Raw genomic sequence first — 16547 nt, forward strand, 5'->3', positions numbered from 1 at the left:
ATCCTAGTACATTTTAGTATTTCCAACATGTCATACACACACACATATATATATATATATATATATCACAACTTAACTCAGTATTTTCATTTTACTTATGCCACACATTTCAAATAATAAGCATAATTACATCTCATTAAAATTGTAAGCCGACCCATATTCATCATCCATTTTACTGAAGATTCACATAAAATTATCTCCAAATTTCCAGAAAACACATTACTTTAACATTCCATTTTCCCAAATAATAACTCTAACACTAGGCTAAAAAACCACAGTTCAAATGATTGGATTTTCTTTTAAAACCCACCTAATAATCATATACATTTATAAACACATATTGTAGAGACTCGGTGAATTATAGCAATTAAATAATAAAAGGAAGGAGAGGGAAAAGAATTTTAAAGGGGGTCTCAGCAAGTCTTCGTCGACGAATGTCAAGTGTTCGTCGACAAAGCAGCTTATTGGAATCGTTGGTGGGGACACGTGTCTCATCGACGAGGAATTACCGAGAAGGGTTATTTCAGGGCTTGAAATTCATCGATAATGAATAAGTGTTCATCGATAAGCCTTGTTCTTGGCCTCGTCGAAGAAGTGACGTGTCTTGTCGATGAAGCCAGTTGTATAAATGGCTCAAATTCATATTTCAATGAAGAAAACAGCATGCAAACCCTCCCCTTTCTCTCTCTTCATCCCCCACCCCTTCTCTTTAAAATTTTGAGCCGAATCTTCGTCGGATCGACGATCCGAAGCCCCCACGCTACTCTTGGGAAGATTCTCTCCATACCTACTGGAGTGGATCGTTGATTATGCTTACTTGGGAACCATCCCAAAATTTGGGTAAGTTAATTAATTTCATTTTTATTAGGTTTTTTGTGTTTCTAGATTGAGATTAATATGTTAGGTAAGATAATACTGAGATTTTGTTAGGAAAATATCAATTCCAGGGTGTTGAGCTGGGGATCACACGGGGGTGATTTTGGATATTTTGTGGGCTTCTTAAAAAGTCAGGTAAGGGAATAAACTAAGTCAATTATTTTTATGAAAATACATTTACTATTTTATAGCATTTGATTTCAGGTAAATATGTATATTGTAGGATTATGTTAGATATAATGTTGTTGATCAGAAATATGGCTTTCATGTATAATATCAGAAATATGATTTTAGAACAGATTTATGTTCTGAATATTTACTCTTTTGTGTGGCATGAGTAACCTTTACCATGGAAGTTATGATGATGAAATAAGTTTACAAAATAAGTACGTTATTACTGCTTTCAGGGAAATATTAAAATAAGACAAAGATTTTTCAAACTAAGGATTTTATATGATATTTCAACGTAAGGGTTGATGTTTTATATGAAATACCGGTGTAAGGGTCGAAGGTTTTTATGATATTCTATACTGGCGTAAGGGCCGTGATTTACAAGATACAAAATGCTAGCATAAGAGCCATGAATTTTATATGATATGTTATGTAAGGTTGTATGAAAATATTAACATGATAGATATTATTATGAAATAGCCATGTATCATTATTTGAAAATATACTCATGTTATCATGACCTGGTTGGCTTGGTTTAGGCTTGCACAAACCACGGTAGCATAGCTATATGATCATGATCATGTATATGTTAGTGCTACCACTTGCCATAAGGGGAAGTGGGAGATTGGAAGTCAATGTGGTTTTATGGTAGTGCAGGCGTCCCTCTGGTGTCTGGATCAAGAGGGGTAGACCCCACATACTTACAGACTTATGTTGATTTAGTGTGGTCGGTTAGCTATTGCTAGGTCCTGCCTTCGGGCCGCACAACTCAGTCATGTGGGGTAAGACATGACACCAACCAGCTATCCTTCCAGGGTTTTACTTCATTTAAAGATATATGAGATGTTGTTTATATATAATGAAATTCAGTATGTTATACCATGTTATGATAAATCATGCTTTTCCCAGATATGATACAGATAGTTTTACCATATATGATTTATATATTATTATATGTATAACATGAAAACTCTCATATTACTACACACTGATATTAGTTTATTTCCCTTACTAAGAGATGTCTCACCGCAGCTATATAAACATTTCATGAAATCCAGGTAGAGGAGTGGACCGAGCTGCATGATAGTAAAGACCAGTGGGACTAGCCTATCTGAAGGGTGAGTTGTTGATCTTGGCTCAGGTTTATTTTTTGATTATGAACCTAGGGTACATTTTGCATTTTTTTTGGATGATTGTATATATAACATGTTTAGTTTAACTCTGGTATTGTGATTGGTTGAATAATATGTATGTGATACGTTTCCTGCTGTTTAAATATCAGAGTTGTATTTTTGGGTATATCCCTAGCACCCATAGGTCTAGGTTGATTATGTTATACAATTGTATGGGGTTATTATATTAAATGTTATTATTGAAATATATATATAGTAAATTAGGTAGGTCGTTACAGTTTGGTATCAGAGCCTAGGTTGCTAGGTTTTGTAGACTTTAGACCGCAGCGAAAACAATACTAGAGTTAAAGAAAGAGGATTTGAGGTTTTGTTTTGCAATTTAGAGGTAGGATTTCCGTGGTGGTTTCCGTGTCTTTCCTGGGGTGACGATTTCAGGAAAGTCATTGTAAACTATTGTCGGGTTGTGTTTCTAAAGTGTAGGACTGAATCCTGAAATAAGATAAGGATGTCAAGATAGGGAATTTTGGTTAGATGTGTAAGTTATAAGGATAGGGTCCCTAAGTCATGTTTATTGTCTTTTCAGGATGGACCCTGGAGGAGTCAGTGCCTATGCGAGTAGTAGTGACGGTGCAGGACTCTCGAGTGTAGGCGGGGCTGATTCTGATACGGTACTATACACCGTGGCTTAGCAGGTTATGGCTGAGATCGCTAGGAGCTCCAGAGAACAAGGACGCCCATCTGCAAGCCATGGGTGCACAATAAAAAAAATTACCAAGATGAATCCTCAGGTATTTTCACGACGAGTTGATTTTGCAGCAGCCGAGAATTGCATTCAGGAGATCGAGAAAGTTTTGGCAGTATTACAGTGTACAAAAAAGCAGAGTGTCCTCTTCGCCACTATTAACTAACAAGGGAGGCTGAGAGGTGGTGGACTCCTATGAGACTTCTGGGGCAGTTGAGGACGACACCGATAGCTATGACATGGAACTGATTTAAAGAATTATTCTTTGATAGATATTTCCCAGCCACTGTCAGGAAAGCTAAAGTGGAAGAGTTCTTGAATTTGAAGCAGGGACAGCAGTTGGTCCAGTAGTATGGAGTGCGATTTATAGAGCTATTTCGCTTTGCCCTGTATATTGTTCCCGATGAAGTAAAGAAGGTGAGGTAATTTGAAAGAGGATTGAGGTGAGGAATATACAAGCAGGTGGTAGTGTTGAAGATATAGGATTTTGCTAAGTCAGTTGACAAAGCAGCTTTGGCCAAGGCTAGTGAGCGCATGGATGTAGAGGAGCAGGGACAGAAGAAGTGATCTACCCCTTCAAGATTCCAGCTGGGATCTAGGAAGGGACAGAGGCAAGAGATTGAAGGACATGAGTTACAGGCGGCACAAAATTTTCCTGTCTATCATACTTGTGGAAAAGGACACTTGGGAAAGTGTCAAACGAGGAGAGCTATTTTCTATCGTTGCGGTAGGAAGCGACATCTAATGCAAGATTGCCCTACACCACCTGACACCGCACCTGCTCCCAGACCGTACTAGGGAGGCCATCACGCACCCTGTGGAGGCTAGTAGAGGAATGTAGCTCCAGCGAGGGTCTATGCTTTGACGCCTGGAGATGCTGAGACAATCGGCGATGTGGTAACAGGTATGATTAACATGCTTTCATTTAAAGTTATTGTATTATTTGATTCAGGAGCCACACACTCATTTGTATGTATGGGGTGTACTAGATTATATGGGGTAGAAACACAGTTGTTAAACATCGAACTATTAGTAACTACACCGACAAGGTTAGTAGTGAGGTGTAGTAGAATGTTCCGAGGCTGTCCAGTTGATATTCAGAGGAAAATCTTGCCAGCTAATTTTATTGGACATGCATGGGTTTGATGTAATTTTTGGTATGGACTGATTGGCAGCCAATTATTCCAGCATAGACTATCATTTGAAAGAAGTAATATTCATACCTCTAGGAATATCAGAATTCAGGTTCATAGGGTTGCATGTGCAAACCCTGCCTCAGTTAGTGTCAGCCCTACAGGTGAGGAGATTACTCCTGGATAGTTGTCAAGGGTTTATGGCTTTTGTAGAGGAGGTGTCAGAAAATGAATCAAAGCTTGGCAATACAGCTGTGGTTAATGAATTTCCAAACATTTTTCCAAAAGATCTACCTAGGTTACCTCCCAACCGTGAGGTAGATTTCGCTGTTGATCTACTTCCCGGGACAACACCAATTTCTAAAGTTCCTTATAGAATGGCTTTAACAGAGTTGGTAAAGCTAAAGGATCAGTTGCAAGACTTATTAAGTAAATGATTTATTTGGCCCAATGTATCACCGTGGGGAGCTCCAGTGTTATTTGTAAAGAAAAAGGATGGGTCTATGCGGATGTGTATAGACTACAGGGAAATTAGTAAGGTGACGATCAAGAACAGGTATCCTCTACCCCATATAGATGATTTGTTTGACCCGATTCAGCATATGCAGGTCTATTCCAAGATTGACCTCAGATCAGGCTACCATCTAGTGAAAGTAAAAGCAGAAGATCTCTCGAAAACAACCTTCAGGACTAGGTATGGGTATTATGAATTCCTTGTTATGCCTTTTGGTTTGACAAATGCTCCTATAGTATTCATGGATTTGATGAATAGATCTTTCATCAGTATTTAGACCAGTTTGTTGTAGTTTTCGTTGATGATATACTGGTTTATTTGAGGAGTTTTGAGGAGCATGAGACGCATTTACGGCTGGTACTTTAGATGTTCACAGAAAAGAAGTTGTATAGCATGTTCAGTAAATGTGAATTTTGGTTGGAGAAAGTGGCATTTCTGGGGCATGTTATTTCAAGGGATGGTATTTCAGTGGATCCCACCAAGATTGAGACAGTGTTGAATTGGGTCTGGCTAAAGAACATTCAGGAAATTAGGAGTTTCTTAGGATTGGCCGGATATTACCATTGGTTTGTTGAGGGGTTTTCAGCTTTATCAAGACCTCTCACGCAGATGACCAGGAAGAATGTTAGGTTTGAATGGGATGAGGATTGCAAGCAGAGCTTCCAGGAATTGAAACAGTGGCTTGTCACTACACCAGTGTTGATAATTCCATTAGCGGGTGATGGTTATGTTACTTACAGTGACACGTCTTTGAAAGGGCTCGGCTGTGTATTGATGCATCATGGTAGGATTATAGCTTATGCCTCTCGACAGTTGAAAAAGTATGAAAAGAACTGCCCTACCCATGATCTATAATTGGCTATAGTGGTGCACACGTTAAAAATTTAGAGGCATTACTTGTACGATGAGAGATACGAGATATTCTATGATCACAAAAGTTTGAAGTAATTCTTCACTCAAAAGGAGTTGAACATGAGACAGAGATGGCGGTTAAAGCTTATTAAAGATTATGACTGCACTGTTAGTTACCACCTAGGGAAAGCAAACATGGTAGCTGATGCTCTGAGCAGAAAATTAGTGGGACCAACACTAGCAGTTATAAAGGTTCAGCATATGATCCAGATGGATCTGGAGAGACTCGACATAGAGTTGGTAGAGAGTGATCCTCAAGTATTTATTGCTAGCCTTGTAGTGCAACCTACTTTACAGGAAAGGATTAAGATAGTTTAGAGAGATGTCGTAGAATTAGCAGAGCTGATAGCTAGGGTGCAGGACGAACAGGGAGATGAATTCAGTATTTCTGATGACGGGGCCTTGAGGTTCCGTACCAGGTTATGCGTGCCTATAGTTATGGACATTAGGAATACGATCTTAGAGGAGGCTTATAAGTCCTTGTACACGGTTCATCTAGGTAGTAATAAAATGTATATTGATCTACGGGAGTCTTTTTGGTGAAGTGGCATAAAGAGGGAAATTGTGGAGTATGTGTAGTAGTGTTTGATATGCCAGTAGGTAAAGGCTGAGCTCTAGAGGCCAGCGGGCTAGTTGCAGTATCTTTGCATCCCATAGTGGAAGTGAGATCATATATCTATGGATTTCATAACTGGTCTATCGCCGGCACCTCACGGTCTAAATGCTATTTGGGTGGTCATTGATAGATCGATGAAAACTGCTCATTTCATTCCTATTAAAGTCAACTACTCCATGGACATACTGGTGGAATTATATATTCTGGATATTTTATGATCACATGGAGTGCCAGTGTCTATTGTATCAAACCGAGACCCACGTTTAATGTCAAAGTTTTGGAGGAGCTTCTAGAAGGCTTTGGGGTCTCAGTTATCTTTCAGCACGACATTCCATCCTCAGATAGAAGACCAGATTGAGAGGGTGATTCAAATATTAGAAGATATGTTACAAGCGTGCGTGCTAAATTTTGGGGGTAATTGGACTCAATATATGCTGCTAGTAGATTTCATATACAATAACAGCTATTAGGCTAGTATTGGAATTGCACCTTATGAGGCACTTTATGGTAGGAGATGTTGTTCTCCTCTGTACTGGGATAAGTTAGGGGACCAGCGAGTTGTGGGCCAAGTGTTAGTGCAACAAACATATGATAAAGTTTGGCTCATTAGAGACAGAATCAGTGCAGCTCAGAGCCGGCAAAAGGGTTACGCTGATATTCATCGCAAGAAATTGGAGTTTGATGTTGGAGATCACGTATTTTTGAAAATAGCTCCATTAAAGGGAGTTATGAGATTTGGAAGGAAGGGTAAGCTTAACCCTAGGTTTATTGGTCTGTTTGAAATTCTTGGGAGAGTGGGGTCAATTGCCTACAAGCTAGCCTTACCACCCATTTTGTCCAGAATACACAATGTATTCCATGTCTCCTTGTTGAGGAAATATGTCTCAGACCCCTCTTATGTGATTAGTTATGGTGAGATAGAGCTTAGGGATACTCTAGCGTATGAGGAGGTACCAGTGCAGATTCTGGATAGGGAAGAACAGGAATTGCGCAATAAGAAGATTCCTTTAGTAAAAGTCTTGTGGAGAAATCATGCGATAGAGGAGGCTTCATGGGAACTCAAGGAGCAAATACGACAAAAGTACTCGTATCTCTTCAGTGGGGATCAGTAGTAATTAGGAAAAGTTACGGGTAAATATGTAAAATTTATTTTGTATAGATTAGTTAGATGTAGTGATTTTCTGGTAGTAGAAAGTATTTTGGTTGTGGGAGAATTTTATATTATGTGTATTGTAATCTCCCAGAACCTTGAATGTAACCACGGTATTCCTCTGCCACAAATGAGGGTAAATAATAAAATAAGTATCCCATTTTATTTGAAGAATGGTGAATCGCTCAAATAGTAAATATTGAGGATGAAATTTTTATAAGGAGGGGAGAATGTAGAGACCCAGTGAATTATAGCAATTAAATAATAAAAGGAAGGAGAGGGAAAGGAATTTTAAAGGGGGTCTCAGCAGGACTTATTGGGATCATCGACGGGGACACACGTCTCGTCGATGAGGAATTACCAAGAGGGGTTATTTTAGGGCTTAAAATTCGTCGACGATGAGTAAGTGTTCATCGACGATCCTTGTACTTGGCCTCATCGATGAAGTGACGTGTCTCGTCTATGAAGCCAGTTGTATAAATGGCTCAAATTCGGATTTCAACAAAGAAAATGGCATGCAAATCCTTCTTTTTCTCCCTCTTCGTCCCCCACCCCTTCTCTTTAGAATTTTGGGTCGAATCTTTGTCGGATCGACAATCTGAAGCTGCCACACTACTCCTGGGAAGATTCTCTCCGTACCAACTAGAGTGGATCGTTGATTATGCTTACTTGGGAACCATCCCAAAATTTGGGTAAGTTAATTAATTTCATTTTTATTAGGTTTTTGGTGTCTCTAGATTGAGACTACTATGTTAGGTAAGATAATACTAAGATTTTGTTAGGAAAATATCAATTTCAGGGTGTTGAGGTGGGGATCACACGGGGGTGATTTTGGATATTTTGTGGGCTTCTCAGAAAGTCAGGTAAGGGGATAAACTAAGTCAGTTATTTTATGAAAATATATTTACTATTTTGCAGTATTTTATTTCAGGTAAACATGTATATTGTAGGATTATGTTAGATATAATGCTGTTGATTTGAAATTCAATTTTTATGTATAATATCAGAAATATGATTTCACAACAGATTTTATGTTCTGAATATTTACTCTTTTGTGTGGCATGAGTAACCTTTACTGTGGAAATTATGATGATGAAGTTTAAAAAATAAGTACGTTATTACTGCTTTCAGGGGAATATTAAAATGAGATAGGGATTTTTCAAACTTAGGATTTTATATGATATGCCGGCGTAAGGGCCAATGTTTTATATGAAATACCGGTGTAAGGGTCGAAGGTTTTTATGATATGCTATACCGACATAAGGACCGTGATTTACAACATACAAAATGCCGACATAAGGGTCGTGAATTTTATATGATATGTTATGCAAGGTTTTATGAAAATATTAACATGACATATATTATTATAAAATAGCCATGGATCATTATTTGAAAATATACTATATGTTATCAGAACTTGGTTGGCTTGGTTTAGGCTTTCATGAAGCGCGGTACCGTAGCTATATGATCACGATCATGTATATGTTAGTACTACCGCTTGGTGTAAGGGGCAGTGGGAGATCGGCAGTCAATGTGGTTTTATGGTAGTGCAGGTGTCCCTTTGGTGTCCAGACTAGGAGGGGCAGACCCATCGTACTTACAAACTTATGTTGATGTAGCGTGTTCCGCCAGCCATTTCTAGGCCGCTTCTTTGGGCTGCACAACCTAGTTATGGGGGGTAAGATATTGCACCATCCGGCTATCCTTCCATGATGTTGCTTCATTTACATATATATGAGATGATGTATATATACAATGAAATTCAGTATGTTATACCATGTTATGATAAATCATGCTTTTCCCATACATGATACAGACAGTTTTATCATATATGATTTATATAGTATTATATGTATAACACGAAAACCCTTATATTGCCACACACTGATATTAGTTTATTTCCCTTACTGAAAGGTATCTCATCCCAACTATATAAACATTTCAGGAAATCCAGGTAGAGGAGTGGACCAAGCTCTGTGATAGTAGAGACCGGTGAGACTACCCTATATGAAAGGTAAGTTGTAGATCTTGGGTGAGGTTTATTTTTGGATTATGACCCTAGGGTACATTTGGCCTTTTTGGTGGATGATTGTATCTATAACAGATTTAGTTTAACTCTGGTATTGTGATTGGTTGAATGATATGTATGTGATTACATTTCCTACTACTTAGGTATCAGAGCTGTATTTTTGGGTATATCCCTAGCACCCACGGGTCCAGGTTGATTATGTTATATAGTTGTACATGGTTGTTATATTAAATGTTATTATAAATATATATATATATATATATATATATAGTAAATTAGGTAGGTTGTTACACATATATATTCCATTTAAACTGATAAATTCATAAAAACTATGGGGCTTAATTTATTCCCTTTACCTGGTTTACTAAATTACACCTATAAGGACCCCGAAACGATGCTTGCGGCGCTTACACGAACCCTGATTCGATAACCCTAGTTCAATCGAATCAATCCTATATAAAATACTATTTTAACATTTCATAGGCCCATAAATTCAAAAAAAAAAAAAACAATTGAACTCCCAAAAATAATCAATTTTCTTAATTCCCTAAATCTCATGCTCGCTTTGGAGTGGTGCCTAGGACCCCCAATATGAAAATTTACTCCAGTCAAAATAATGATGATCGAGACTAGGACCTTGTGGTGGTGCGCAATCGTCAATTTAGCTGAAGATTTAAGAAGAAATTGAGGAAAGAGAGGGAGTATACCTTACGCCAGGAGTGGTACTTACGTCGCTCCTATAACAAATGCACTCCGATAGGAATGTCGGTGGTGGAGATAGCAACTTAGTGGTGTCTTTAATTTTTTGATCAGCCGAATATTTGCCAATAAAATGAGGAGAGAGAGGAGGGACAATTGGAGAGAGTAGAGAGACAGACGCTACCTGAGGGAGATTTCCAATTGAAATCTAAAATCCCTTGAAGCATTAAGCTTTAGGAGTAAGTAATGTATATAATATATATATATATATATAAAATTATAATATAATATAATATAATATTAATATATTATTATATTATAATATATTATTAAATTAATAATAATTTATTTATTTATTTATTTTTTTTTTGAATCATTACATCCTCATGTAATAATTATTTTAGGGCGTTACATTTTCCCCTACTGATAGAAATTTCGTCCTCCAAATTCGCTACCCAATCATTTTTCACATTTCTAAAATTTATTAACTCACTATATCTCATACAGTTTAATATATATCAGCATCTGAATTTTTACATTAACTATAATTAAATAAAACTTTCATTATCTTAAACATAAACTCATACCTGCCCCCTTGGCAATGTCTGTCTTGGTCGGGATCATCATGTACATACGTGCTAGTCCACCTCCACCTCTAGGTACTTGCTGGTTTCCCCAGATCTGATTCGGTGAAGGTGTATTAGGCAGTAGCACATGATAGTTCCTTGCAATATACCCTGGCTTACCGCACCTATAGTAGTTAGGACCCCTAGCTCGGCATTCACCCCTATGCCTCTTGTTACATCTATGGCATACAAGGTAAGATGAATCATTTTGATAACCAGAATAGCCCCGATCCCTCGTCTCCTACCTCAAGCCCACCGTGTCCTTTTCTCTCTTCCATAATCACTTATTAGCCTCAACTTGAAACTAGGAGGTGCAGGCCTCTTTCTTTACTCTGACAGCTCTGTACTACCCTACATGCTTTTCTCTAGTACCGAAACTTTATCCACCAAGTTTGAAAAGTTATGGACCTAGAACCCCACCACTAGTTCAAAAATCTTTTGTCTCATACCTTTTTCGAACATTCTGGCTTTTCTCACTTCTTTCGGAATCATAAATGGTGCAAAACGAGATAGCTCCACAAATTTAGCTGCATTCTCCCCAATAGTCATATTCCCCTACGTCAAGTTGGTAAACTCCTCAACCTTTCCCTCTCTAATGGATGAGGGAAAGTACCTATCAAAGAATAGCTCCTTGAATCGTTCCCAAGTCAATGCCATTTTTACTATCCTATGTCCCTTTAGAAGCTTTGCAGAAAGCCACCAACGTTTCGCATCTCTAGTCATCTTAAACACAACATAACAGACCTTCTGCTTGTCCATGCAGCCGAATACTTCCATTATCTCTTCAATTTCCTAAACCCAGTTCTCTATAGTTACTAGATCAAGTCCTCCCTCAAAAGTCAGAGGGTTCAACCTTATGAACTCCTTGATGCTACAACCCTGATCTACAGCTGGACAATTATGCTCACTAGGATCCTTCCTCATTTCTGCCTTGACCTGATGGGTTAGACCCCTTAGCATTGTGGAAGTATCAATATCCACCTCACTTGAAGTTTCCAAGTCATCTCTTCCTTCAACCTCTACATCCTCACCCCTAGGATGCATCCTAAAAATAGAACTAAAAAGAGAAAAGAATTCCATTATCTTAACCTACTCAACACAATCATTAAACTAGAATCTAATATATGTCCAAATCCCTAACTTAAGGACCCGTCCCACAACTCAGAAATAGAATCATCTAAGGTTTGCCGTGGTTTGTCTGAAATTGTTGACTACTTGAAAATAATCACATAAAGTCGTCGATGTACTTTCGCCTCCAAGCTACTAGACAAAATCCTATAACTCTCAACACCTAACCTACCCATTTCCTATCCTCATTGTCATTTGTTCTTATACTCTAGTATTAATCATCCTTAAGTCTGCAAAACTTAAAACCTAATGCTCTGATACCAAATTGTAATGCCCTAAACCCGAAACAAGGGTCCAAAGTGTTATTTAAAACATATATCTAATACCACCTTGTGATGCCCCGATCCCTCCAAGTGGGGCCTAGGTGCCACGTGTTCCATTACTTGTATTTAATATTCTCGCATCAATTATGCAGCGGAAATAAAAACAACTCCTCAATAATATACCATAGTTTCTACATATCTATAATCTCAAAAGGTATTCTCCAACATCTAGTATTCACAAACATATATAAACATCTCAAAAAACTTAAATATAATACAACCCCAAAATATACAACTCAAAAATGTAACCAAAGTTTATACCCTCTCTCTAAAAAATACTACACCAAGCCCTAAGTTCACCGAGCTCAATCACGTGGTCCTCCTGAAAAGATAAAATTCCATATCGGGTGAGACATATCTTAGTAAATCGGAATAGATTAACACCAGTGTGTGGCTATCACAAGGTTTGTGTACAAATATATAATCATCATTTCAAATTTATCACAATTATGAAACCATTCTCTGTCCCTACTCACACACATGCAAAATATTTTACCAATGAGAGTTCCCAAGGATTGGGGTGACTACCCGCCCATACAAGTAGCACCCCTCTACTCTGATACCTTATGCAACCTTTGACTACAACTGAAGCATGTTAGGGCACTTTCCTTACTTGGTAAGCCCTCAGGTGGATAGTTTATCTTGTACTCACACATACATTCAAAAAAAAGTTTACTAGCACAAGTTCCCAAGAATAGGGAAGATTACTCGCCCATACAAGTAGCTTCCCTCTGCCCTAATACGTTATGCAGCCCAGTATGGCTACATCTGATATTAATCAGGGTACTCACCTTTCTCAACAAGCCCTCAGGCAGAGTGTATACTTCACTCCAAATAAATATAATACTACAATATATAATGCATATTTACTTTACTCATTTTTCATGTTCACAGTATTTCACATAACATAATTCACTTTAACATTTCAAATTACTCTGATTTCTTGCACATGAATCTCACTTCCACATTTCACATCATCCACATTTCACATTCACATTTCGAATTACTCTAATTTCATGCTACTCTGTATTCAAATCTACATTCACATGTTCTGTTCTCATATCATTCACTAGTTAAATTAAACAATTATGCATTTAGAATTCACTACCAGATGGATAATCACTGTCATGCTTCCCCCCATGACAGGTTGTGCGGCCTGATGGCTAGACTTAACTCTGGTCGGCCCACCAGAGTTAAATAAGAAAACAAACTCTTCAGTCTATAAGTCAGATTGGCTTTCAAACACTGGTGTAGACTCAAGGGGGAATCTCTACCCTACACAGCACAATCCACCATCCCATCTCCACACTTTCTCTAATAGGTGTGGGTACACTAATCTCTGCCAAAAATTATATGCAATAGTACTGTGCCTCACTATGGTCCACCGGAGTTCTCAAATCATACATTTCAATTTAACATTCACATTCAGCTCTGATTAACAATACACATGCAAATAATCCCAGTACATTTTAGTATTTCCAACATGTCATATATATATATCACAACTCAACTCAGTATTTTAATTTTACTCATGCCACACATTTCAAATTATAAGCATAATTATATCTCATTAAAATAGTAAGCCAACCCATATTCATCATACATTTTACTGAAGATACACATCAAATTATCTTCACAATTTCTACAAAACATATTTCTTTAATCATTCCATTTTCACAAATAATAATTATTACCCTAGGCTCAAAAAACCACAGTTCAAATGGTTGGCTTTTCTTTTAAAACAACACATATATTTTCCATTTAAACCAGTTAATTCGTAAAAACTACTGGCTTAATCTATTCCCCTTGGTTTCCTGAATTATGCCCGCAGGGACCTTGAAACGATGCCTGCGGCACTCACTCGAACATTGATTTAATAACCCTAGTTCAATCAAATCAATCCTAAATAAAATACTATGTTAACATTTCCTAGTCCCATAAATTCCAAATAAACAATTAAACTCCCAAAAATAACCAATTTTCTTAATTACCTAAATCTCACCCTCGCTTTGGAGTGGTGCGCAGGACCCCCAAATTGAAAATTTGCTCCAGCCAAAATGACGATGATTAAGACTATGGCCCCATGGTGGTGCTTGATCGCCAATTTAGATGAAGATTTAAGGAGAAATTGTGCAAAGAGAGGGAGTATACCTTACCCCAGGAGTGGTACCTATGTCGCTCTTATGACAAATCCACTCTGGTGTGAATGTTTGTGGCAGAGATAGGAACCCAGCGACATCTTCCCTTTTTCAATCGACCGAATATTTGCCGATAAAATGAGGAGAGAGAGGAGGAGGGACGGCTAAAGAGAGAGGAGAGAGAGATGCTGCTTGAGAGAGATTTCCAATTGAAATCTAAAATCTCCCGAAACATTAAGTTTTAGGAGTAAGTAATGTATATAATATAAATATTATTTTATTATAATATTATATTATATTATATTAATGTATTATTATATTATATTATATTACATTATTAAATTAATATTATTTATTTATTTTATTTATTTATTTGTTTGTTTGGAATCACTACATCCTCCTATAATAATTATTTTTGGGGCGTTACACAAAGGATATGTCCATAATCTCTGTCTTGCATTGAATGCAGGCATTAGCCATGGCTAAAAATGGTCCTCCCAAGAGGACAGAGATCGGATTCTTAATTAGGTCTGAATTTTTTATATCTAAGATGATGAAGTCTACCAGATAATAGAACTCTTCCACTTTGACTAATACATCTTCTACCACACCCCGGGGTCTTTTTATTGATTGGTTAGCGAAACACAAGGTGGACGAGGTGGGCTTCAGGTCTCCTAAGTGAAATTGCTGGTACACTGAGTACAGGAGAATGTTCACACTCGGCGCTAAATATAAAAAGGCCCTATCGATGGTGTGATTGGCAATCACACACAAGATGGTTGATGTGTCATGGTCTTTTACTTTAGGAGGGAGGTGGCCTAATGCTATTGCGCTCATGTGCTTATCCAACTTCACTTGTTCATTTGTTTGTACCTTTGATTTCTTTTTAGCTTGTACAAGTACTTGAGGACTTTGGCATACATAGGCATTCGCTTAATAACATCTAAGAAAGGCTTGTTGACCTCAACTTATCTAAATGTGTCCATGATGGACTCGGTGGGGGTCTTCATTTTAGATGGTGAAGGTACATGAAGAGCTGCATGATATAATGTTGGAGCTACAAGAAATGCCCTATGAGGGGCAAAGTGTGGTGCAAGTTTCAACTTTAGGCTCTACTTCCTTCTCCTTCTCACTCTCTCCCTCGCTCAATTTCTCCTCTGCCCTTTTGTCAACCATCCTTCCACTTTGAATTGTTGTTACTGCCTGGGCCTACTCGTGATATGATGAGGGACCAGTGTCCAGTTCACATTCCACCTCGTATTAGCATTTGGGGTTCACTAACGGCTGACTTGACAACTTTCCCTTATCTCTCCGACTTAAGATGTAGCTAGTTGCCCCATGGTAGCTTCCAGCTTTGCAATGGATTGGGAGTGGAAATGAAGGAGTTACCGATCTACTTGATGATCAGCTTCAATGCCTTTGAGTACTTTCAGCACCGTCTCCTGAAACGTATCATACTTGGGATGAGGAGGTGATGCGAATCATAGTACAACTTCAAAGGAACTAGTTCAAGTCAAAATTGGGTTGGTTACGAGAGCATGAGCAAGGAAGTTTAAAATTGTACTCAATGGACTAATTCAAGAGGCATGGACACAATAAAATTGGTGAGGCCCATTGAGCATGACCCACATGAGCAACAAAGATTCATTAACATGATTCAAGTTCTAGAAGAATCTAGCCAAGGCTAAGCTTAAATTGGCATGTTTAAGAATACTCCTTTTTGGGTCAGATTGAAAGTCTTGCATGCCATTTATTTTCCTTTTATTTGTTTTGACTTTTATGGGCGTGTATGGCTAATAACACAACCATTTAAAGTTCCTCACTTTCCTTTTCTATTTTAGGCATGTGATCAGCCAATTAAAGGGTTGATTTTTTTTTTCTTTTAAGCAAGTAAGAGTTATTTCTTTGCTAGATTTTAGCCTTAATTAGGTTAACTATTTTAGAAATTTTCCATGTAATGGCCAGCCTTTAAATGGGCGTCTATGTAACGATCCAAATAATAATGGTATTTAAATAATAAAAGAAAGGGAAATGGAAATCAAAAACAGAAGGAGGCAGTCGACTTCATCGACGAATGCGACCACATTACACTTTGGAAGGAAAAATCAAGGGGAAACATCAGGGCTTCGTCGACAAATATAGGGGATTCGTCGACGAGGTCTTAAGAGAATTCATTGACGAAGATTGAATTTCATCGACAAAGAAATACCGAGAGGGGTTTTGAGCTGACTGAATTTCGTTGACGAGGACTGAATTTCATCAACGAATTTTGTACTGCCTCATCGACGAGGTGACGTGGCTCGTCGACAAAGGCCACAATTTAAATAGGCCTAAAGTTCATTTTTGGATGAATTTTT

This window comes from Malania oleifera, chromosome 7 (genome assembly GCF_029873635.1).
Source record: "Malania oleifera isolate guangnan ecotype guangnan chromosome 7, ASM2987363v1, whole genome shotgun sequence".
Taxonomy (NCBI): Eukaryota; Viridiplantae; Streptophyta; class Magnoliopsida; order Santalales; family Ximeniaceae; genus Malania; species Malania oleifera.